General features: G+C 40.5%; 1 protein-coding gene across 32 annotated transcripts in view; it reads right to left on the minus strand.

Moving 5' to 3' along the window:
* Window positions 1-27195, minus strand: part of PTPRD (protein tyrosine phosphatase receptor type D) — a 1139460-nt gene that overhangs the window by 970905 nt on the left and 141360 nt on the right. For all 32 annotated transcript variants that reach the window (XM_083482170.1, XM_083482159.1, XM_083482163.1 and 29 more), the window contains one exon: window positions 22021-22062. The gene's annotated coding sequence lies outside the window, so the exon portion shown is untranslated. The remainder of the gene's footprint in view (window positions 1-22020; window positions 22063-27195) is intronic.

Consider the following 27195-nt stretch of genomic DNA (forward strand, 5'->3'; position numbering starts at 1 on the left):
ATGAATATGTCCAGTATCCACCTTGCAAGTACTGCTTGCAATAAATTGAATAGTGAAAGGAGTTTGTATTCCAGGAACAAACCACGGTAGGTGCCGCTGTTCTAAAGGCTTTTCCTATGCTGTGCTTGTCACATAGCCCCAGATCTGTGTTCTTGTCAATGTTGAAATCTACAGCACTCTAATTTTCAGATGAATATCCAGGGATTAAATATCAGGAGAAGACCATGAAAAATTGTCAAAATAGAGTTGCCACCTCAGGCCACTTGTTAAGTTTATTTGTTTTACTTACTAGTTGCTTCTAAACAGTACCATATTGTTGTTTTTTTGTTTCTCTAACATTTTATGATATCAGCGCAGTCCCCACCAATGTTGGCTGGGGTGGGGCTGCACAGTCTGGCAGATTCCCAGCTATCTTCAACTATCCCTATAGCCACCTTTATGTTGTTTGCCCTGGTTAACACCTCCACCAGTACTTTTAACTCCTTCCCTCATCCTTTCTTCATTCCTTGTTTCCATAAAATGAAAGTGAAGAAAGAAAAGAAACAATGGCTAAGCAGAACTCAAGGACTTTCGGAGAAGAGCAGTGTCGCCATCTTGTCTGGTCCACATGGGACTGTTATAGCCAGTTTAATTTAGAACAGCCCTAGGCCTGCTCTGAGGTATGCCAGGGGCCACGTCAGGAGAGAGGATGTTGGTTCACGATTGTGCCTGGCGAAGCTGAAGATGTGTCAGATGACATACAGCAAAAATAACCACCTGAGACATTGTTTCAGTGTTTGCAGTTCTTCAGTGACACAATGTGAATAAGGTTGCTATCTGGCAGCCCGTGCAGGTGAATCTCAGGTGTAACACTTAAAGATTAGATGTGAAAATTCATTCCTTTTTGTACCAAGTGTTACTGATGACATCAGTTGGAATTCTCAGATCAGGAGATATATTATTCAAACTAGCACAGATATATGTTGGAGAATAAATCCCTTCTAATTACATCAGGAGTCTCTAATTGTAGGCTGTGAATTGCAGATCACCTGCTTGTGCAATTTATTTCACCATGGATCAGTTTTACTTGCAAAATTCTCCCTGTCTCAGTTTCCCAATTTTGGGTTCCCAAATTACGTGAAATTGTCTGAGGAGTGAAATTTGATTTCTGGATGATGTGGAGATTCCTTTAAGTATACATATTGCTTTAATTCCTTCAAATCATTCTTGTTTTTTTTCCTCCCACTACCTTAGCAATGAACACAAGCACAGAAAGGAAGCCTAACACACTTGTGTGCTCATCTCATTTTGTACTTTGGTTTTCATCAGCAATCCCTTGAGGAACCATGCACTGCCCATCACTTACTGCAGATCAGTAAGTCAGGAGGGGGATTGGGTCCAATGGTAGTAAATGACTATTGGAGCAAACTGTGCATATATCAGTTCCAGGATTAATTTTTCCATGTTAAATTGGAAAGACTGCATAGTAGGTTGCTAGGGCAAGAAAAGTTATGAACATCAGGGCAGCAGAGCTTGCAGGGCAGCAGCTGAAGGAGGAGCAAAAGAGTTTTCTTGTGTGTGTGTTTCTTGTGGCTGATTAGCTGCTCTCCCTGTGCAAAGGTCAGAGGGGGCAGGGTTTCTGTTGAGTCAGGTGATTAGCTGTGGGAGGAGCTTATCAGAGCTTGCAAGGCAGCAGCTGAAGGAGGAGCAAAAGAGTTTTCTTGTGTGTGTGTTTCTTGTGGCTTTCTTGCAGGGCAGCAATTTATGCCTTAGCAGGAACACCCTGTAATTTCACCCCTTATACTTAAACTGGCTTGCTCTCCCCATTTTCCTCCGATGTACATAGCAATGCCTCCAGCCACATCTAGTCAAAACTATAGGGAAAGCCTGAGCTGAATCATAACTTTACACAGGAACAACTAGGGTGGCCAGGTTCAAAGGAGATCCTCCAAGATAGCCTAACAACTACCATGTAACATTAATTAATTTCTATACTTGCTTATATGCATATACAGGCCATTGAGGGGATATGCAATTTATTTTCTGTGTTAATTAGAGCTCCTATTAAAAAGGACACATAAAACATTTTCCTAGAGTCAGTCTGGGGATATTTTTTTATGCTAATACATTGGAATGACGATAGCTTCCAGGTTCACTCTTTACTTCTAATGAAAATATTATGGATACCAGTGGAGTTGTTATTTGAGATCACATCGGAGCAATTCCACACGCGTGCACCCCAATATTGATTTAGAACTGGTAAGTTCTATGGAAGCAACATTAGGGATTATTTATTAGTTGACATTCTTTTTCGTAAGATGAGTGTGCACTTGTTAACAATGATATGGAAATTTCAGACATACTCCTTAGAATTTTAAAATAGCTTATTCCCTTCCCTCCTTAGCACAATTTAAACACATAATTGCAAAGCATATGCATCTAAGATGTCCCTTGTGCACAAGTGTTGTAGATTTTCTCAAATAGGCCAGACTGAAATACTTTTTAAAGGTATTTTACGATCAAATGATCCTGGAATCCTGGGGAACGCAGTGAGGCTCACTAGCTTCTTATAAGATTCCTTCATTTAGGGGTCAACACTGAAAGGCACAGTAGCTGTGAACTTTACAAGCTCCACAAACCCCAACTTCTACTTTAAAAATCAAGATATTATGAATTGCAAACAGTATTCAAAAGTGTCTTCCTTTGAATGTGTCAGCACATATGAACCGGGTATTTCTTGGAAAAAACATGCCTTGGAAAAACAGGAAAGGATGTGTAAAATCAGATATCTTTCTCATTCCAGTGTTAAAATGGTAACTCCTTAGCAGCCAGCATGATTATTTGACATAATATCCTGAATCACACAATATGCTAAAAGTCAAGTGCTACCTTAATTTTCATAACATACATAAATTAAGTCAGTGGTAGGAAGAATACGTAATAGGGCTCAAATTTCATGGGCCCATGCATGAGCTGCAAAACTGGCTGCCTTTTGCTTGGGGTGCATTAACTTCAGAAGTTTTATTATTGTAGCAGTCAAGAGAACAAGCTCTGCATCTTAGTTGGCCCAGGCACTATATTCTAGACCACAGCACAGCATCATTCTAGGGAAATGTGACCAGGATAAAGACTTGGTAGTCCCTATTATTTCTGCTTTTCCAAAAGATGGCAAGGCCATTGTCTATTCCCTTCTGGTACATTATTCTGTGTCTAGACCAGGCATAGGCAAACTCGACCCTCCAGATGTTTTGGGATTACAACTCCGATGATCCTTAGCTAACAAGACCAGTAGTCGGGGATGATGGGAGTTGTAGTCCCAAAACATCTGGAGAGCTGAGTTTGCCTAAGCCTGGTCTACACCCAACACACTATAGGGGGAACAAAATAGCAGCTGAGTAGCTGAAGAAGAGCTCTGCCGTTGTTGCACTGCTAACGAGGGAAGAAAACACAGAAATAGCCATAAACACAATGCAGTTAAATATTCCTCATTTCTCACTCAGTGATATTTTTGCAAAGAGATGGATAGTCTTTGATACAAAGTGGTCTGATTTTTCTAATGTCTAAAATGTTGTTCCTCTATAAAAGTGACAGTCCAGCCTTCTGTTACTGCTGCCAAAGCATAAAACATAAAATAGCACAAAACATATAAATCAGTGCAAATGAATGAATAAATGAATAACAAATAAATAAAACATATATCCCACTTTTTAAGGAGGATTTATATCCCACTTTTCAGGAGGAACACTCCATTAAACAGCACACAAAGTGCACATACCAAACAAGCACAAAGGACAATAGAAAACATAATTTCTTTTTTTTAAGTGTTCAAAATACTTTAACATCCTTGAGACTTCAAAATTCCATAACTCAGGTCTGTATACTGTTTCTAAAAAGTGAAAGTATCTGCATAGCCAGGTGTAAATTCACATATTTACAGCTCTTGCATAATACATTTTCTTCTTGTTCCATACAAAGTAGTGTACACATGTACATATGCTAGATAAATCAGTAAATCAATCCTCCTTCTCTTGATTTTTATGTGACTAAAATAAATTCTAGAAAATGATATTCAGGAATATGAAGTAGGTACTCCAGGCACCAAATATTCAATAGGCATGAATTATTTTTTTTAAATATTAAAATTAGTTTGCAACTCTAAAATAAAAATCTTCTCTGTGGGATTCCACGCCCCCCCCCCATATACTTTCATACGTAATCTATAATGTTTAAGGAAATAACCTCAAGAAAAAACACTTATTTATTTTGCATGCAAAATAATAGTATACACATTATACCATACAAAGTTCAAGCAACCCAAAGAAAATAATTTATGTATTCATGGAACTGGGAAACTCTTTCATTCCATTCCATTCAGTCAAAGTTTATCTGTTTTCCACTGTGAGCTACTCCTATAATTCATACAGTTGCTGAGAATCTTCTTTGAAGTCATTTGCTTGAGAATGTTTTCGAGATGACATGCTACTACTACATGATCAGCTAGTTCTTATGTGTCTGCCTCAGGGAGAAATTTCTTAAATATGTGACAGAAAGGGTTGCCACATTTTGAAGAGCAAAGAAGAGGATGATATGATGACTCTCATTTTAAATACGCCTACTATATGTAGGCTATAGAAGCTGTGATACAATGCTGAGGAGGACAGGAGACAAGGAAATCAAGTCTTCAACCACTAGTTATGTCTATGTCACATCCAGAAAGTATAGCCAGAGACATTTTGGCAAATTTAAAAAATCCACCCGGACAAAAATGTTACCCCTGAAAAAGAGGACGTATTCTGGAAAAAGAGGACACATGGCAAACCTAATTATACTAGCCTAAATAAATGTACATTGGAAGAAACAAATGTGTAACTTGAAAATTATAATGAACTATTTAAACTTATCTTTCAAAACGAATGGTATGATATTGTTCTGATTCACAGGCCCAAAGGAGGGCCTGTGCAAGTAAGTTTGATGCAGGGACACCAAATCAGTATCCCAAAAATGCAAGAGTTATTTGTTCCAGTGCTTTAATATAAGTGAAAATTTACAAAAGCCTGCAAAGCCTTTCTGGCTTGACTCAGGGCGAACACCGAAACAGCAAGCATTCGTAATGACTGTCCGCATCACGGCAAACGTTTTATGTGTTAATTGTACAGATAACATCATAGTCAGCTGTATATGTATTAAGGTTAAAAATGGAAAGTAGCTAACTATGTACAGTGGTACCTTGGGTTAAGAACGTAATTCGTTCTGGAGGTCCGTTCTTAACCTGAAACTGTTTTTAACCTGAGGTACCACTTTAGCTAATGGGGCCTCCCGCTGCCGCCGCGCCGCCGCATGATTTCTGTTCTCATCCTGAAGCAAAGTTCTTAACCCGAGGTACTATTTCTGGGTTAGCGGAGTATGTAACCTGAAGTGTCAGTAACCTGAAGCATCTGTAACCTGAGGTACCACTGTATTGCTAACAGTGGCGGGTTTCCACAGTAGTTTTTCGATGGGATTGTACGCTCCTAAATGGGTTAATGATTACCTGTGGATTGTTTTCTGTTTGCAACCTTAGATCGGGTGACAAAGGTATTGAGTTGCCAATTTGCTATCTTGAAAAAGTGGTGGCAGCCAGTCTTTCTCTGAACAGTGACACAGAACAGAAGATGTAAATGAAGCTCTTAAGCAAAACAACTGCAGGGAAGTGGATGCTGTTAACTAAAGAGAAACATTTGTTTAAAGGTCTACTTGGAGTTACCTTTTATTTCTAAGATGCTGAGCATGTAAACACTGTATGGATGTTTTGGGTGTATCATTTACTGTATTCTGGTTTGTTTTTGAAGAGTTCTGCTAGCAAAATTTGAATAATATTTTTATGGGCCTGGACAATGATATTTGTCGGTTCTTATGTATCAAGTCATTTCAAACTGCACAATATTAATATCTGCAACACAGCTGGTCAATTAAGCCCACCTGTCTAGGCTTCCAAGCTGCACTGATAACTCCCCTCCCTAGGCCAATAGCCAAGCATCCAAGCCAACTGATAAGCACAGCATAAAAAGCAAACTAATAAGCATATAGAAAAGCAAACAGATACAGTGGTACCCCGGTTTTCAAACATAATCCATCCCAGAAGACAGCTCGAGTTACGAAGCATTGGAAAACCGAACTCTCAATATGGGAGCCTCAATATGGGCAACTCAATACGGAAAACTCAACATGGAAGTTGCATGGCATGTTCAACTTCTAAGACACGTTCAAAAACCGAAGCACGTACTTCTGGGTTTACAGTGTTTGAAAGCTGAAACATTCATCAACGGAGACATTTGAAGATCGAGGTACCACTGTAAACATTCTCGCAGCAAATAACAATTGGTACCAGGATTATGACTACCAAGATGGCATTTACAGGCCTTACAGAATATTTTCACCATTTGGTTCTACACAGTTATGCATATGCACAACTGCCAGCGAGCTGGCTCATTCAGCCAAACCATGGCAAAGTGCAAATACAGTGGTACCTTGGTTTTTATACGTCTTGGTTTGCATAAGTTTTGGATTACAAACACGTCAAACCCGGAAGTGCGTGTCCCAGTTTGCAACCTTTTTTTGTATTACAACCCATTGGGGGGGGGGATTAGGAACAATTATTTTTTGGGAGGCCCAATGGGCAAAAGCGCACCTTGGGTGACAACCTGTTTTGGTTTACAAAAGGACCTCCAGAACGGATTATGACTGTAAACCAAGGTACCACTGTATGTGAGTGTGACAGATCCCAGAGAGATTGGGTCACAGTGCCCTTTCCCTGAGCCTCCTGCTTCTGTGCTGCTGAGCTAAGACATGGCTTGGCTTACCATATCATTCTAACCCAGGCTGGGTTTGGGTTGAGATGACCTGCTGAGCCAAGCTATGACTTCATTTACAGCCACACAGCAAGGAGAAGAACAAAACAGTGACTGTCAGAGCTGTTAGAAACCGGCCCCCTCAGGAAAGGCAGACTTCTCTTCCCAGGCACTGGGGCCTGTTGCCGGTGATCTGCCCTGGCTGGTCTTCGGTCAGACCAGGGAGATCTTCAATAAGCGACACCTCCCTCTTGAGAGATGCACACTCCCTTCCCCCTTGCATCTCAGTAGGAGAAAGAAAACAGTCCGAAAGTAGTCTTATTTCATTCTACTTTATTCCGGGACTGTACACTGTACAAGAGCTTGCACAAAAGCATGTCTGCTCTGTCAGAAAGCTCCGAACATCTCACTGACTCCCCCTTTGCAACAACAACAGGAAGGTCTCAAGTTACACTGAGAACACATCCCTGAGAAGAGCGTTGAACATCCGGTCTCACACTCAGTCCCATCATAAGAATCACACAATGTAAACAATGAGCTGCTATTTCGCAGCTGCTGAGCACTCATATTACAACAAGAGCCCACACATTCAAACCAAGTCGTAGTTTGGTTTAGCATTGTGTGAGGACCACAACAGAACATAAAGAGAAAGGGTAATGTTAGAGTAGATATGGTTAAAGATATTTGCTTCAATGTTTTATGAGGGATATTGCCACCTCCACCTGCCATGGGCATTCGGGGATCAAGTGGTCAACTGGAAAAAGCCAAAAACCTGTTATTCCCCAGCCTATGACTCCTATCATTCCTAACCCGTGGTCCTACTGGCTGCAGCTATAGGAACTTAAGTCCTTGAACAACTGGAAGGCCCACAAGTTTCCAACCTCTGTTTTATTCCAAAGCTTTCCTAAATTAAAAGGCAAGCCAGTTAATAACATGGATTCCGCCCCCTCGCCGCAAGCATTCACAGCCTTAATCTCAGCTCAGTGTCTTTTTCTGCTGTATCTGCAAATAATACAACAACAATACAACACGGTAATTTCCTGTAGACCACACTATACCTAATAGTAATCTAGAGTGGCAGTAGCACAATCTCAGCACATCTTCAATTTATATTGTAGACGTTGCCGAATAGCGTTAAAGTTAAATTAACATAACACTGACAAACTTCTCCAACACTGCAAAATATGCAGGACAAGCGATTAACAGCTTTGCTTTTAAAAAGAGACAATGACTTTGTAAAACATTGCATTAGTAAATGAATAGATATAAGGGTAACTTAATTGCACATGCTAACATTCAGTTTTTGCTATGGAAATTGCTTTGATTGATTTATTTTTTGTAACAAAAAAACCCAGTCTGATGAAGAAAATGCCACACAAGGCATCTGCTGAGAGGAAAAGGTGTCAAGCAGTATAAATACAAAGAGGATATGATTAGGCAGGGATGCATCCAATGCAGTCAAGCAATTTGCTCCTTGCTTGCTCTACTGCGCCAAGGCAAGGATCCAAGTGGCAAACCACACAGCAATAAGGTAAGTTTGCACACACTCTTGTGTGTGATTTGAAGTTCCTCTAGTTAGATGGCAGAAAGCAGATGCATTTGTTTTGTGCTTTCCTTCCATGGTACCATGCTGCAGTGGTGACATACATTAGCTGGAGTAGTCAGCCCTCTGGGGGGCAGTTTTTTTAAAAAATAAAAATAAAAATCAAGGGCAAAACTGGTTCACATCAACAATGAATATAAGCAAATTCTGTGCTACCAATGAAACCAATGACTGCATATTTGAGCTGCTCAAAACTCGTCATACCTTGGATCTCAAATGCCTTGGCTCCCAAACAAATTGGCCCCCGAACGATTGAAACCTGGAAGTGAGTGTTCTGGTTTTCGAATGTTCTTTTGGAAGCCGAACGTCCGACTTGGCTTCCATGGCTTCCGATTGGCTGCAGGAACTTCCTGTAGCCAATCGGAAGCTATGTTTTGGTTTCCCAACGTTTCAGAAGTCAAACAGACTTCTGGAACAGATTCCGTTCACTTCCAAGGTGCACTGGGCTTTGCCCTTTGGACCCATCAAAGTTCAGCCTTTGATTCTGGTGAAATCTAGACACACATAAAAACTGCTGTGAAAATCTTTTTTTTTTTAAGCGTTTTGAAGAATATATTGAATTTGCTATTAAGATCACTATCACTATCTAGTGTCACATTTGTATAATGCACTTAAAACATTACATTTGCAGTTATATAGCTAAGTCCTCTACCCCTGAGAACTCTACCTCAGTGTTTCATTCAGTTGTAATATTTTAATTGATTTGAATTATTTGCAAATGTAATCTTGGCTCTCAGCTCAGATTTTAGCTAAGTACTCAGAAAGAGAAGTGTGATCGCAGCTGCATCAGTGATGCACCCTTTTTTCAGTATGCTGGTGTAGAAAGTATATTACTGATCACTCCTTCAAAATCATTAGCACTGATTATTTAAGGATCTTACTGGGAAGTATAAGCAATGCCCAACAGAGACAAATTTCAGGAGGATTTGTGGAAGAACATGAATAGATTTTTTTTAATAGAACAAAAGGCATACCAGCATAAGACATTTGAAATTTTGTTTTACAAATCTATTTTTTCTTCCCATTTGAACTATAGCTGTGGGATGCATAGTCCTTTCCAGAGTTTTAACACCACTGGGTGAACAGAATGTACCCTACTTCTTTGGTTTAAAAAGAGAAAGCGAGGGGGGGGGGAGAGAAAGAGAAAGAACAAGGAAAAGTTGTGAATGTCTCTGCTGCCCTTTGTGTTGAGCACCAAGTCAGCTCTCATGGGATCATAGCTCAATTCTTAAAAACAAAACATTTTTACAACTGCAATTTCACATCTTTATATATGTCAACAGATGTGACAAGCATCAAAGCAACGTGTCTTTTTTGCATTATGTTTTTTGTCTAGCGTAAGTCAGGCTATCTAAATATATTTCAGGGCTTCTGGAAGACGATGGTTTGTGTATGACACACACACACACACACACACACACACACGGCCCTCTCTATCAGACAATTCAATGAGGGCAAACTTAAAGCTGGAGCTGGAAACAACATGACATAAGCCATTTTAAACAATGGCAATAAATCTTTTTTTTACATACGGTAACAAGATACACTAATTATTTCAGTTTGATAAAAGCTCTTGTTGAGAAGTAGGTCATTGTTCAACATTTTGGGGCCAAACTAAATGTTGCACTAAATATATGGCTCTTGCTGAGAACAGCAGAACTGCATTTTACTTCCCCCTCCCTCTTTTAACACTAGGTAAGACTTTCCACATTCTATGACATTCTGTGATTCCTTACCACCTCCAACCAGTGGCAGTGAATGCAGACACAACATGAAATCTACTTGATAGTGGAAAAGTAAACTCGTACTTGACATTTTAGGCAGCAGTTGTGTACTTAATGTAATGTCTAGTTTTACCCTGCAAGTCATAGTGGCATAACAACATATCTCCACCAGCCCCTTCATGCCAATCTTTGTTTTACTGAATTTTGTTTAAGCATGTTCTCCTTCATGGAGAGCACATGTTGCAGTGGGGGCAAACAAGACATCCCTCTGTTGCTGGGAGGGTTAGCTTGGATGGCCACAAATCTTATTGGGCACCTTTTGGTCGGGGAGAATTTGATGTTGCAATTTATGATTGACATCCAAGGGGCTATTTACTCCCTGTGTGCAGTGTTGAACTGCCTCTTTTTGCTGCACGCATTGGATCACCCGCCCACCCGCCCTATAGTTAGGGCTGTTTGCGTTGACCTTGTTATGTCTGTCATGGGGTCATCTGCTTTGGGGCAGGGACCTGGTAGGAATTTTTCCATTTGGCTGATTGGCCAGTGCCATTTGGTTTTTTTGCCTACTGCATAGCAAATCGTCACAACTTGTAAGGTTGTGGTTAGGCATTGGTTAAATTTGGTTGGTGGAGGGCGTGTGGTTGACTGTGCCTGCCCATCCAATGCTGCTGCTGCAAGGGTATTCTGTTATAGGAATCCAGGGGTTTGCCATGCCTTTGTCTGCACCCCTGTCAAGGGGCTAGGGCCATGCAAGAACCCCTGGGAGCATTTGGGGAAAGGTGAGGGTCTGGTACCCAGCTCCATTTACTCCCCAAAAATGTTTTCCCTTATTGACTTTCGCAGGCTTGCGGATGTCAGTTCTGTTCCTACCTCTAGGTGGGAAGAGATAGTCGCGAAGCAATGCCTAAGCAACCACTCATATTCTGTAATCAATAAAGTTGTGGTCAAAACATTATGCCAAAAACCTGAAACAAAAATTCTGTATGCGTCATTTTAATTATCTCAGCATCACCCCTGATGTGATAGCTATCTTTACTGAAGATTAAAACTGAGGATTAAGACAGAACTAACATTTTTAGAATCTACTCAGAGGTAACTTCTTAGCTTTTGTGTAAACTAGAAAAGGATTCCATCTTCGAAGAAAATCAGAATAATATATTTAAAACAAGGAAACACATTTTTGGTACAATTCTCTTTCTTGAACTGTTGGCCCCAAACAATGATGTTTTGAAGAAAAGGAGAAGAAGGCATAATACCTCATTACGTGTGTCTGTTTCATACAGATAAAATAATACCATTTAAAAAATGAAACTGCCATCTGCTTCACTGCTGAGATTCTATAGAGCGGATTTTACTGCTTAAAACATTATGAGTATTTCCCCACATAGTCAGTCCTACTGAATAACTTAATCAGCTTAGCAGTTCTCTTTGCTCCTCTAACTCTGGGATTTTATAATGTGGTATCTATGCAATTTAATGAATAACACTTTCATCATACCACATTCTCAGCACATCTTTTGTAACAAGATTAGATTACCTGACTTTTTACACATGTAAATTGCAACGGCTTAGGCTGCTGAAATTTCTTCACACGTTTTTCCTTCCACTGCTCATGCTAACACGTACAGCCCAGGTTCTCTTGTCTCGAGAGTGTACAGCACTCCGAAAGGAATCTCCCTTTAGATTCCATGATTTCCCTGTGAGGGGGGCAACTTGGATCTGTCTCAGAGAAGAAATGTGTAAAAAAAAAAACAACCCTCCAAAATAATCAACCAAGTCTTATAATTGTCAGAGGTAGTCAAACCAAGAAAACTTAAAGCTAGAATGCTAAGAACACAAAAAGAGCCCACTGGATTAAGCCAATGGCCCAACTAGTTCTTCTTTACCCAGTAGCCAATCAGATGCCTGTAGGAAAACCACAAGGAGGATTTGAGCACAAGAGCATGCTCTTTCCCGTAGTTTCCAGCAACTGTGCAGGCAGAACATAGCCACCGTAAAAGTAAAAGGTAAAAGGTAAAGGACCCCAGGAAAGCTGAGTCCAGTCAAAGGTGACTATGGGGTTGTGGTGCTCATCTTGCTTTCAGGCCGTGGGAGTAAGGTTATGACTGAACCACTTCTGGTACACGGAGGACCGTGACAAGTGCCAGAGCACACGGAAGTGCTGTTTACCTTCCTGCCACAACGGTACCTATTTATCTACTTGCACTGGCATGCTTTCGAACTGCTAGATTGGCAGGAGCTGGGAAAGAGCAACAGGAGCTCACTCCATCGCAGGGATTTGAACCGCCGACCAGAAAGCCCAAGAAGCTCAGCGGTTTAGACCATAGCACCAGCCACATCCCTATAGCCACCATGACTAATAGCAATCCATTGCGGACCCAGTTGCCGTGACACCCACTGCCAACTGTGCTGAAGCCAGACAACACTGCTGGCTTTTATGCCTCGCCGGCTGTAAGAGCATGCATACGGCTAATGCCTGTCCAAGCTGGCGAGGCACCCCCTGTCAGGAGTTCAGCCTACACTTGAGTAGGACCCTGGCAGAGACACATGCCCAACTGGCATGTTCCCTCCCTCATGGTCAATCGTTCAGGAGCTTCAAAAGCTTTCTTCAGCCCGAACATCACAGTGACTAATGCCAACCGACACCGGCACACTTAGAGATCCGCAGAGTTTGCACAGTTGCGTAACAGACCTCAGCAACTCAGCATTTTGGCTAATCTACTTTATTTACATATAAACACACACGGAGCACTGCAACATGGCTCCTCTCTCTCTAGCATCAGACAGCAAAGAGAAAGAGACAAAGGACAGTAGTCCCACTTTACAGAACACGGTAACACGAACATCCTGTCTATTTGAGATGCAGCAGCCAGTGGGAACATGAGACAGATGCTCAGGAGGCCAGGGGGAATTTCCCCAATGACCATCCGACCATGTGCGCTCTGTTCCCACTGTGCAGGAATGGTGGCTGAGCATGAGAGGCCACAACAGGAACCCACCCAAGAAGGGGTAAGTGTCCATAGTCCTCTCCTCCATTAATTTGTCAAATCCTCTTTTAAAGCCATCTAGATTTGTGGCCATCACTAATGCCTGTGGGAGCGAGTTGCATAGCTGGGGAAAGTGGCCCCAGCTGCTATGAAACATGTCTCTTCCGTATTGGTCTCCACAGCAGGCACTGTAACCTTCCAGCAGTTTGACTTCACTCCCAAAGACACACTCCTCCACTGTCTCACAAGGCAGATGAATGCCAACTTAGTGAGCCCTTACCAGGCTTGGCTGGCTATTCAATAAATTGGATCCATGCTGGATTCAGGAATTAGAAGTGGGGCTCAGGCATACAGCCTCTCCACAAACTAGTAAGTAACACTACGTATCTTAGATTTGGCTGAATCCAAAGAGTATCCCTTGGGTTAGATTTGCCTTTACTATGAAGCTGAGTATAAAATCTCTAATCTGCAATTCTTCATTGTATCCATTAAAATTATGGAATTAAATAGATTAAAAGAAATGTCCAAATAATTATCAGTGAGGCTGTTTTGTGAAGGAAATACTGTATGTAGATGCTTCCGTACACACAAAAGACGATGCCAAGGCTATAAAAATGCAATATATTCATAGATAATGATCCTTTGCCTTGTGGATTTCTCCAGAGTGCTGTATCTTTTCCTGTGTCAGAGAAAACCTGTATTGTTGGCTTGATGTAAAAAGTGCATAACAGCACATTAAGCACTTCACTGATGTAAGGTTTCAATGCAGAACATAAATGTGGACAAGGTACTCTATACAACCTTGAGTAAAATGCTCAAGATAAGAAAACATTTCAACTTACATATGCTGACAGGTTCAACAGAGCTAGAAGATATATTATATTTTAATGATTTGGTCCTAGAAACCAAAAAGGCTGTGCAAGAGAAGTGGAGTGGGGGAAAAGTCTGTTTTTGCTCAAAATTGTCCATTCCTTCATGTCCTTCTCCTTTCTGGGTTTTATAAAACAATTCTCTCTCAAAAGAGTGGGAATCATGGTGCTCTACACCATTTTGGGGGGAAATGGTATCATTTAAAGGGTATTAAACAAGGAGGTCAAAATATTCCAACACTGATAGGACTTATTAGGGCTCATCCACACATTAATTTCTGCTGTAGGTCTGTGATTTGTAGGCACGGGTCTGAGTGAGCTTTTATTTTCTCCGGTCAATTCCCCTGGGAAACCCCTCTGTTTAATTGCAGAATCAGAACAAATGACAATCTGCAGGTTTCAGTGGTAAACAGTGAGTTTTCCTGGGTAAAGCAGGGGGACAAAAACAAAAACCCCTTGCAACCATGGCTACGAATCACAAATCTGTGCCTAGAAATCATGGTACAAATGGAAGGATGGATGAGCCCTTGCAGGTAGTGTAATTATGAAAAATGTGTACATGTTGAAAATTCTAAAATCATCATCATCATTAATATCTTAGGGGGTGGGTAGGTTGTAATTTTCACATTTCCATTATATGATACCCTAGTGATGCATTCAGATGACACTTTATTCAATTTTCCTGCTTTTCATGTACCTGATAATATGTGCATTTTATGTGGTCTGTTATACAACCTGAAAGCTACTTCTGGATATCTAGTGAAATCCAGCAAATGTTCAGCACTCCTTTCTGTGTTAACTGCTTCCAGGAAAAACAAAAACAAAACATGTTTGCAACCCCATCAATCCTAAAAAATCAGAGGATAAAATTTGGGTTGATGTTCTAGCAAATAGTTATTTCCCACTGTTTTCATGGATGAATTATGGGAGAGCAGAAGTGCCCATTTGCTTAAAGGGGTGGGGGTGGAAACATGCCCAGGGATGTCTGCTGCTGTGTAAAACATTGCCGACTGGTGTGAATGAAATTTAGCATGATGTGGTAGTACAGTTCCACAATGCAATGGCTAACGCAGTGTAAAAGGAAGTTAGAAGCCAGGACAGAAGCGCTAGCATTATAATCCATGAAACTAACACACTAATCCCCATGTCAGAGTGCACAAAATAATGGATGTAATAGTCCTCAGATCTCCTCTGCACAAGTCCTTTGTTCAATCCAGGTTTACTCCAGTAGAAACCTTTTCTCATTCAAATAACTATTGACTCATCAGTGCTGCTGTTGCTGTTGCTGCTGCAAAATCTTGAAAATCTTGAAGTTTTTGAGCATAGGTTGCCATACGTATGGATTTTCCAGGACTTTAAAGCATTTCCTGCTGTTTCTGATGGCTGGTTATATCTGGGAAATTTCCTATACAGTGTATTGCAGAAATTGTTGGGTCTTTGGACCGTAATAAAGATTGATGATGATGATGTATTGCAAAAAATGAAATGGTATATTTTCCTGTTAAATGTAATATATTCCTATTTTTTATTATTATTCCCAATGTATTCAGCATTAAAGGTTTTGAGGTTTAGTTTTTTTAAAAAAAGAAAAACACCCCCATTTGGGGAGAAGGATTGAATTTGACAAGTTGACATAGCATTTTATTGCCTTAACATTTTTCACAAAACTTAAGATTCGGCATCGTGCCGTAAAAGAGATAGGAGAATCAATGCAATACTTACACCAAATCAAATGAGATTTTCAAAGTTTATGAATTAATTTAGAATTCAATGAACTACTTTTATCATACCAATGACTTGAGCAAGATTTTAAAAATAAATAAATAAACATAAACCATTGAACAGCTTACTATTCATGTCTTATATGCCAAGGCCCTACTATTAGCACATCCAAGTTAGCAATGGTCCCCTCCATGGAAATGCTGACTTTTTGGAGTTAGGAACTATTCAATGAAAACAAGGAAGAGGAAAGGTAGATTCGATTACTGGCCTTACGCAGTCAAATTCCGTATCCACAATAGAACCCTCTGAGCTTTCGCCTTTCTTAAAATAATTATTCATACCCTAATGTTATTCCATAAAGCATGACATGAAATACAATAAACACAATAAGGAATAGTGAATGCTATTGAAGACATTATCATAAACAGCAGGCATGAATCTTTATAATACTGTATATGCAAAAGCCTAGCAAAACAAACACAGAAATCAGTACCAGAATATTCACACTGAGAGACAATAGTTATACTGCAAAGGTGAATCACTGAGAAATAATTTATTAACCTGCATTCCTTTGTTGCAAATAAAATTACTTTCAAAAAAGAAAACACCATCTCGGATTCATTGCCTGTAGTTTGTGAGTGAATGCATATATCACCCAAGTGATACGCTATATACTCTGCACAAAAAAGCAGTTAGACGTCTATCAATCACTCAAACATTTCCAGAGTTTAAATACAGAGGCCAAACTTATAACTCCCTGGAAGGCTGTTTCAGAACCACTATCATGGGATATGCAAGGCTTGTGGAAGTGTATCTCATGCAATTTTGAAAAGTACAATCCTATTTGCAGAGCTTCCCTATGAATAATAAAAGCACCTCAAAGCAAAAGCTGACTTTCACAATGGGGCCACTTAAGCAGCAGGAAATTCTCCAGTAGTTGCACGTTTGCATGCAGAACAGAGACTAATTTCAGTGCCACCACAGTAAAATATATGTTGTACCTGGTGGTATCAAGAGGTGACGTTCCAAGTCCTATTTTCCAGGTTCATAAATGTGTATATTGTAAATAAATATGCATTATGGTAGGGAAAATTAGCTCACCACCCTCAGGCCCACCCACTCTCCCTGCAAGATTAACACCGTTGTAATGGCATAATCTTTTGTTGTCTAGAATCCACTTTATCAAAGGCATAATGTATTATCATAACATCACATATCTCAAATCTACGAAAGCCACACAGAGGAGCCTTTAAAAGACAGCAATAGTGGAACTCATTTTCTAAGCAGAATTCCTCTTTTTCTACAATGACACACCATGCCGTATACACTACCTTACAAGGCTTGACTAAGATACAAAATGTGCATTGCGCAATGAGCTTGCCCTCTGCGGCAGAAATTTCACCTTTTAAGGCTTAATTGTTTAAAAACGAAAACGAAATAAAGGACAGTAAGAACCAAGGGTCCAATTATCCATTCATTCATATAAAATAGATACACAAATATTTGCCCAGTTGTTTTGCTTATGTTGAAGAAAATGTATGACCTAATTATGAGTGCTTTAATTATTGTTATTGTGCAGTGCTATTCCCCCTAAACACTATTTATAGAGTACCATAGATAAGGGAAGGGAAAATAGCTGGATTCGCTTCTAACTATAGCACTATTCTATCTGACAATAAGAAGTGGGGGGATATTCTTGAAAAGAGCATGGGATGTTGAGAATGCTGAACACCAATTCCTACTTCACATAACTCATTTCAAAAGGTAAAATAGTGATAGGTTTTTAACAACAACAGAAGCAAAAGATGCAAATATAATTGGCCCTCAAACCAAAGGGATGACAGGTGTAATATTGGCTGCTGAAAGCTTTATAAAAATGTCACTGGAGACTAAAGGGTGGACCACAAAAACTTTAGTTAATATTATGCAACACTTAGTATAAAAACACGGAAAACCTTAATAAAAACTGTGTGTTTTTTTTAAAAAAAAATCATCTCAAAATGGCTGCTTGCGCGTCGAGGTCCCCAAGACACCCCCCAAAGAAAAACACAATTGACACTTAATTTTTGTTTAAGGTTTTTGGCATAATTTTGGCCACAACTTCATTCAAATTACAGCAATGTGAGTGGTTGCTTAGGCATTGGTAGCACTAACTGACCCCGCATAGGGACAGCTCTGACATTTGCACCCCCTGTGAAGTCAGCAAGGGTAAGTCACCTGGGGAGAGAGACGGGACTGGGAACCATGCCTCACCTCTCCCCAAATGCTCCCAGGGGCTCTTCCGCGGCCCTAGCCCCTTGCCAGGGGGTTTCAGACAAAAGCATGGGGAGCCCCTGGGTTCCTTTAATGGAAAACCCTTGCAGCAGCAGCAACATTTTGGAGGGGCAGGCACAGCCGAATCCATACCCGTCCGCCAACCAATTCCCAGACCAATGCCTAACCGCAACCTTACAAGTTGTGACAATTTGCTACGCAGTAGGCAAAAACCAAGTGGCACACACTAATCAGCCAAATGGACAAAATTCCTACCGGGCCCCTGCCCCAAAGCAGACGACCCCATGACAGGCATAGCAAGGTCAAGCAAACAGCCTAAAATTAGGGAAGGGAGGGCGGGTGATCCGAAGCACGCAGCTAAAAGAGGAAGTTCGTTGCTGCGTGCATTGTATTTAACAAATAGGGCTGTCAATCAATAAATGGCAACATATAAATCTCCCCAATAACAGCCCGCCCCTGCTTACAGGATGGCCAAACTCTTTTGCCCAGCAACAGTGAGGTATCTTGTCATCCCCAACCGCAACCCGTGCTCTCCATGAGGGAGAACACACTTTCCCAAGGTGTTCCCCAAACGTAGCTTCCTACACGCATTGAGTGCCTGCTCTCTTTCTCTCTCCCTTTCTCCCCCCCCTCTCATAGAAGGTACTAGGATTTGCAGCTCATGCTTTATTCACTCTGCCTCTTAATGTAGTTACAAGCATCTACTTGCACAAAATCTTCTCTGAAGCTACGATGCACTTCATTGCTGCAAGTGTCATTTATCGTATCTTGAAGCAAGCCCTTTTCAGACATTAACGCTACGTTAAACGAGGGTGGAAGGAGCAGTATGACTCCGGCAGGTTTCCCCACTGACCTCAGCACGTTCAGAATGTAGGAAGAGTCTTGCGAGATCAGACCAAAGGCCTATCTTGTCTAAGGATAGGGAAGTTTTTCTCAACTGGCAGCGGCTAGATTTTTATCTGCTACATCCCTCACAAGTCAGGTTTGACAGGTGGGTGTAATTACCCATCTGCCAGTCATCTGAGCTACCAATGATCACAATGGGGATAGTTTTTACAGTATACGAAATGAATGACTGTTGCAGTTTGCTATACAGAGTACAAACAGTTCATACTGCCCCCTAGACAGTCTGTTTAATTACTGTTACAAGGAAAGGAAAGGTGGAGGTGGATGATCCCCTGGACCTAGGTGTATTGCATAACAAAATGTGCAGGCAGTAAGCTTGTTGCGTTAGCCTGAGTCATACCAACTAAGTGTCATGCCAGAGGGCATAAGGAAAAGTTGCAAATATGTATCCACCCGCAAATCTTATTTCAGCAAAGTGCTCTCTCCCCACTGAATAGGTATTTCTTGGGAAATGCAGAAAGGGCACTTTGTTTAATTAAGGCAGGATATGTTTGCCTTCCAACTCCCATACATTCACAAGGGATGATTAATGGCTGAATTATAGGGATTGCTTGCATTAGATACAAAGCTGTGTTCAATGGGATCAATTTCAACCTTGTGGTTCATACTTGCTTGGATCAGCGCTGGCCTGCACCATAGGGGCTTTCCCCAGATTTATGGCAACGGCACTCTCGTTGCTCAGAGCAAAGCCAAATTATCCACATGGTCCTGTGGCATACACAGGGATTCACCCGAACCAAGCTTAGAAGTAATTTCACCTCTCCTGTGCCTTTAAGGAATTTATTTTCTGCTAAACAGCCTTCTGTTTCCTATGGGAGGAAGAAACAAAACACATAATCCAATATGTGTCCTAAAGGCAGGACACATGAAGCAAATTCTCTCATCTTTCTGTCCATTTGATTGGATGCTGACACCCTTGACCATCCACACCCAGCCAAAAAAGAGAAAGTTCTGGTATCTGGCTTTGTGTTCCTTTGTCTGATGATCACTGAACCCCAATGCTAATTAAACCTGTGTGTGCACGGCAATTGGAGTTTGTTTCCTTCCACTTTAAAATACCCAGGGCATGATTCACCTAACGAGTACAGTCAGTGCAACACTTGAGCAACACTTGTCCCCTCTTTTCTCCCAGTGCCCCACAAAATTGGCTTAGGGGTGTCAGAATAACCCCCAAAGCTGCACATGGGTGGGGGGGGCAGTGAGATCATTCTATCAGGCACGCTGCAATTCTTATGACAACGGGACATCCCCCAGAGTGTGACGTTGAATTCCACCCCATAAATTTGAATTCCCAGGTGTTCGGACTATGGCATGCGGCAATGGCGGTTCTACTAGGTAAATTGCACAAAAGCACCTTGGCAGCCCTACCTCACGAGGGAGGCAGAAGCTAAATAGTCTATTCATCACAAAAGGACACAGTTTCTTCCCGGAAAATAGAAATCTGGCAAATGGGTGCGGGAAAACAGTCGTTTTGTCATCCTGCTAACTCAGGGAAACGTGACGCTGAGTGGACATGGATTGTCAATTACCTTCTATGACATGTACACTGGTCAAGGAAGCCAGCTTCACCCTGAACTGCAATGCTGTCTAAAGAATATGTAAAACAAATACCTTCCATTTGAAAATTTAATAAAGATATATTATCATTACTTATTTTTCAATTATGTGCTGTTTGCAACACACATTAGCTTCAAAATCCATACTCTAAGTAATAATGCATGAGAATGGATTCCAAATACAAATCCAGCTATTTCCTAATAAAACACTTAACAGAATTAAACTGTCCCTTGACAATGTGTTTTCCAATAAAGCACAACTAAAAAGAGAGATAAAAGCAGAAATCTATTATATCGGTGTTACATCCTGAAATCATTTTTTAAAGCCTTATTTATTTTTTAAGGAAAAGTACCAATGCTTAAATAATAGGAAACACAGTAAAATCACCAAATAGAAAAAGTGTGTGTGTGTGTGTGATATTTTGCTGACACACACAGTATTGCCAAACTGTTTCCAACTAAATTTAAAAGAAGACAATTCAGATCTAAGCAACAGGGCAGTAACATAACAAAGAGAGTGTCAAATATACTCCTTTCCTTGACTTAAATATGACTGTTTGCAGTAGAAGAAAAACACTCAGCTGGCGAAAACTCCAAATATGCATGACAGGTTTAATTGTGTATGATTAATATAGCAATCTCAATGCCACCAGTTTCTCCTTCTCACTTCCAGTCCACATCTCACATCATAGAATATGTCAGCAGAACTGAAAGCCAGCAGAACAGAGTGACACATTTGGACATTCAAACATGCTGGCTGCATTTTACATGGTAACACTTTGCGCCGAGAGATTACTTGTTGATTTTTTTGTTTATATGGCAGCTGAAAGAAAGCTCAACTTCCAACAAAAGTTAAAAGTTTTATCTATTGTTTTAGACAACAGTAGATAGATCTTGCAGGCATAAGAGCTCCGTGTATAAATGGAACTCTTGCACAGAAGAGCACCTGGGACTCAGCTACACAGCTGAAAATAAAACGTTTTAAATGTGTTGTAAAGTGCAATATGTGACGCTAGATGGCGAGATTGAGCTATGCAAAATTCAATGTCTTCTTCAAAACATTTTAAGAAAGAGCATTTTCACAGTGTTCTTTATATGTGTGTAAATTCCACCCCAGAGCAAGCTTTTTGATGGGGAGAGAGGAAAAGTTTTGACTGACCATTCTGTGCTCATATCATGAAAATATGAGAAGTACTCTAGTGGTCTGTACCATGCAGAATTGAGTTCTATATAATTTCTTATACAGTAATGCAAGCAACATGTCTGAAAGGCTTTAAGCAATGTTTCCTGACAGAACATAGACAACAAACGAAACACAGCCATTCAACAAAACAAAAAAAATTCCTTCCTGTAGCACCTTAAAGACCAACTAAGTTAGTTCTTGGTATAAGCTTTCGTGTGCATGCACACGAAAGCTTATACCAAGAACTAACTTAGTTGGTCTTTAAGGTGCTACAGGAAGGATTTTTTTTATTTTGACTATGGCAGACCAACACGGCTACCCATCTGTAACATTCAACAAAACAGTTCACTTTCAATATAGTTATAACTTAAAAGCTCGTTAAAAACTTACCAAAATTAAAGCAGTAAAAGCACGATCCAGTTTCTTGAAAACCTGAAAGAGTAAATAATAGATATATTTTAAAAATATACTTTAAAAGTATGTGTAGCTACAGTATATCTAAGAAATAGATACAGATATATAAATAACTCATAAACAACCTCAGAATACTCTTTACCTTAAATAATGCAATAACAGATTCCCTGGTACCAGGAAACATGGCAAACCTAAAGCCCCCAGCCCCCAGCAACGTGATCCCAGTGGGGTGCCATCACGGCTGCCCCCCACCCCCGCAGGGGCACACCATGCCCTCAGGATGTGCGCCATCCCCCTGTGGGCGGCGCCCCTGCCCCGGGACCTGTTCCAGCCCCGCCCCTGCCTGCTCTCCATTCCCCGGTGCTGGAGCATGAAGCTCCGCCACTGCAAAAAAGGCTTGTTCCACATGTTTCTGCCCCTATACCTAAGTAAGTGCATTGGAAGAGGAGGTGGTGACAGAGCAGGGAGAGAGTGGCTGGCCGGCTAGCTGTTGTGGTAGAGATGGATCCCAATTTAAGAGTTCGTGTTTAGAGAGAAAATGCATGTTTTACAATACATATCTCAACTTCACCTATCTATCATGTGTGTTTAAATGTGATATTCCTGTTTTGTTTTTATAAATTGCAGATCAGTTTTGGAAATTGGACTCATTGATCCCCAATTTATCCTCTTTTATTTATTGTACTACCACTAGTAGTAGTAGTAGTAGTAGAAGTAGTAGTTTAACTTGCCTTTCTTTCAAGAAGCCCAAGCTGGGTAGACTTCAGACTTGTTGGTTCTACTTTTATTTATTTACCAGAACCCCAAAATTTACCACCAGATTCATTCTCTCTCTCTCTCTCTCTCTCTCTCACTCACACACACACACACACACACACACACGCACATACACAAAGTTAGATGTAAAGAAGGGTGTCTTTGAGCACATTGTGAGCCTAGGGATTAGTTTTTGATACCAGAAATGAATGGAGTTATTTCAGTGTGGGGAAGGTGAAGCTTAGAATTAGTGGTCAGCCCAAGGTCATCCAGTAAACTTGGTATGGATTTAATCCAGATCTTCCTGGTCTATACCCCTGAGCTCCTTTTGAAGAAATGGTGGGATATACAAGTAAGAAATAAATATTCTAGCCCCTACCTCACACTGCCTTAAACCTTGACATTTAAGTATATTTCAGTTTTTGCATAATGTATATATCACAAACATTTAAAAAATGATATAAAATATGGAATTTTTTCAAAAAGCAAAGTTGAGAGCAATGAAACTGCATGATCTCATAGAGCTTGTTAAAATGGTCAATAAACCTGTATCTATGTTCCAAAAATATGGGAGCCAAGGCTTTCATTACAAGTATTTTTCTATTATACTACCAAGGTAATCATGCTTAATATCCTAGACAAACTACTACCTACCTATGCTGCTATTTGATTCAGGCACCATAAAATCAAATAGTTTCTTTTCCCAGTATATTATCGCTTAAAAGCGTTTACTTCAACAGAGAGATATGATTAAACCAGCAGCATTTCAGACTACTAAAGGGGGATTGTGTGTGAAAGATCTATTACTCAGCAAAGAAAACTATTTGCCATTTTCACAATTTAGTTCCATTGGGACGAATGGCAACACAGACACCAGTCTGTGGTGAAAATAAAGTTTTCAGTTGTCAGTAAGGAAGAAGAAACATATTAAGACACTAGATAATATATTTTGTGAATATTGAGCCGTTCCAGCCTGGGATAAACACATGCCTCATTTTCTGCCTCCACGTCAATATCAAGATCTACCGTATTTTTTGCACCATAACACTCAGCTTTTTCCTCCTAAAAAGTAAGGGGAAATGTCTGTGCGTGTTATGGAGGGAATGCCTACGGGTGGCATGCCTACGGATTTTCCTCCTCTAAAAACTACGTGCGTGTTATGGTCGGGTGCGTGTTATAGAGCGAAAAATATGGTAATTCATTGATGCATGGGAAGAGTGGTGAACGTAAGTTAGAAATGCAAAATTAGTGGAAGTGGATTAAACAAAAGCTGTGGCCAACCTTTTATTTCCTGCATAGCAATGTTGCTGTAGGTGCAGGATTCTGACATTCTCAGTGTTCACTGAACAATGTGACCCCTTGTTCTGCAAGAGCTCTGCATGCAAACCAGAGCACAATTGCATTTTTGAAACCTGGAGCCATTATCACAGCAATTTGAACTGGGAAGGAGAGGATAGCTTTCGAACCCATTCAGTTCTGAACTTCAATGGCATTGCTGGGGAAGTATTGGGATTCCCAGCATTTCCCCAATTGCACAAAACATTATGAAATGAGGGACGCTATACTCCAATTATGCCACAGCCCTCAAACTTTTAAATATCAATGTAAGGCTTTCGTTTTCATGGAAGTAGTTATCTGGCGGGACATGGAAAGAGGATGTCATGCACTATATTTCATAGGTCCGCTCCCTTCCGATTAATTTAGAATGCAACACAGAGTAGTCAAGATGTTCTGACCCCAAATAAATCATTTTTAAAACCTCCACAATTCTGTTCCCTTTACCTTACTTGAATGATGAGGTAGAGATGCATATCAGTACCTAAGACCAGAGGTTTAACCATAGTGCTTCCTCCCATGTTTGGATCATTCAAGGTACGTAAGGGAAGGGAAACGAGTGCCAAAGATTTTTGTGCGGTGCACAATTGATGTTGAGTTGAATTTTGGGCCTGGATTGTGTTGCTCAATGTCTGGGGGCATTGCAATCCGATCCCTCCTATCATTCCCAATATGAACTAGAGTGTGTGGTGGAGGCTGTACAAATCACTACAGGAAGGACCAGGGCAGGGCTTTTTTCACCCAGAACTGAGTTCCGGCATCTCTTTGGTATGTCCTGGCACCTCTGTAGCATAGTGGCACATTGGCATGGCGTTTGAGGCTGCACACCAGAGGCTGTTGGCACGGCGATTGGAGCAGCACGGCGGTTTTGGGTCGAGTGGGCGGGGAAGACTTGCAGCACCTCTTTTTCTAGAAAAAAGCCCTGGACTAGGGTTTATTTTTGTCTTCCAACTCTTCACTCTAGGTTTACCGTTTAACTTATATATTGTATGTGATACTCACTATTAATAGAGTTAGACTTAGCAATCTGTTTGGTATAGGTTAGACTTTGCTTAGAATATTTCTAAGGTAGGGATGAACAAATCTACTGATTTCAGTTTCCTTCAGTTTCTCACCTGTCCAATCTTAAATTTAGTTCCCCACATTTTTACACTGGTTTGTGATTTTTTAAAAAGTGCTCATGAAAACTTGCCAGCATTTTACCCAATATTTGCATTTTTGCATTTAACTTTTCCTAACTTAATGCATATGTTATTCTAAATAACATGCACATTTTTAATGCACACTTTCCCCTAATGTGCACATTTTTGTTTACTTTACTTGGGTATAGATCTGTATCACAAAATCTGAAGAAGTGCGAATTTCAGAAAATAGATTAGAAGTGTTGGAAAGTTTTAAAATGTGTGAATTGGGTAGTTTCACACTTCAATCTGAACCAATTCAAACTTATCCCCCTGTTCTATTCTAAGGTAATTAGAACAATCATAGGATAAAATAATCAACGTGATCTGCCCGACTACTGAGGAAAGAAATTGCCCAATGTTTCACTCTTTTTGGAAATTTAAAATTGTACTAAAGTAATCCCTTCATTTTGAAATTAAAGGAAGCATGGGCATTCAATGCCTCTTACTTGCAAAGTCATTGCAACAGTGCAGCGAACAACAGATTCTGATTTGAATCAGTGCAGATAAATGCCATTGTTTTCCATTTTCCATCTTCCAAATTGCTACAGAGGCGGAATCCTGGATGTAGTTATAAATGTTATATATGTGGGCAGAACTGGGCAGAACTGCGGCAAAAATGTTTCTCTAAGCTCAATTGAAGGAACAAAATCTCATCAAAGTGGCTAAAATATACACTCACTCTTTCCATTTGAATTGCCTTTCGTAATACAGGGAGCACAAAATGCAATGCCAAATGCATTAGGTTTATTTTCTTTATGAGACTATAAAACAGCACCACATCTTCAGTCATAAGAAAAAAAAGGTGGGCAATAAAATGCATCCTTAGGTGTAATTTATTTTTTTCTAAAATCAAGGAAGCCGCATACAGCCAAGGCTATTAGCTATAATTCCATTTAGAAAGTGAATTTAAACGGCAACACAATTAATAGCGTTATTTACAAACTTTAAGAAAAATCCTGAGCAGTGGCATAGCATGGGTTGCCAGTGCCCAGCGCTGCACAGAGGGTGGGTGGGAGGGACGTGTGGTATGCATACACATTCAACTGCCAAATGGTTTCAGCGTCACCCAGGAGATGGCAGCCACAGAGCTAAGGGTGAGGCTAAGGTAAAGTTGTTCAGTTGTCTAGAGAAGTCACTCCCTGGTTTGTATGGAGAAGCTGTTTTCAATGGAGCCCACCAATGGAAGTGTGCAGCTGTATTGAGGCAGCAACTGGTGTTGAAATTTTATGCCTCTAACAATTTTTTGCCCAGAGCAAAAAATTTGCCCCATGCTACGCCACTGATCTGAGCAACTCTGCTCAGAAATGCCCTTCTAGATATGAATGTACAAAGATTCACAAAATTGTGTTTTTTAAAGCTGCAGATTGTGTGTATGTGTTGCGCAGAGGACAGCTAACTTGAGATATAAATATGCCTCAAAAATAGGGAACTTATTTCAGGCTGAATACAAACTAAAAGGATGTGATATTACATCTAGGAGGGTATCTGCGATGTTTTCAATTTATTTTTAACCTTCACTCTCCATCTCTCTCCTTTTTTTTTTTTGCTTTCTCTCTTTGCATCAACACTGTCATCTGGTTCAATTTACTGAGCCATTTCTCCAGGTTTCACTGATGCAATTTGATACCAACTTAGTTGCCACCTTTTGTCTGCCAGTGCTTTTCTGTGGGCATAATTTCGAGAGCTGAAGCTTTCCATTACTGTTTCACCATACTGGGAAGCACTTCTGCCGTTCAATTATTGTCAAGCGCCTGTTAAAGGCAAATCTTTCTACCTCAACAAGATGATCCAGAAGGCATCTCACAACTGTCCTCCATTAAAAACAAAGGACTTGCATTTTTAGCAACACCGCTAAAAAAGAAAATGCCCCAGCAAA

Source organism: Podarcis liolepis (assembly GCF_965112155.1).
Source record: "Podarcis liolepis genome assembly, chromosome: 17".
Taxonomy (NCBI): domain Eukaryota; kingdom Metazoa; phylum Chordata; class Lepidosauria; order Squamata; family Lacertidae; genus Podarcis; species Podarcis liolepis.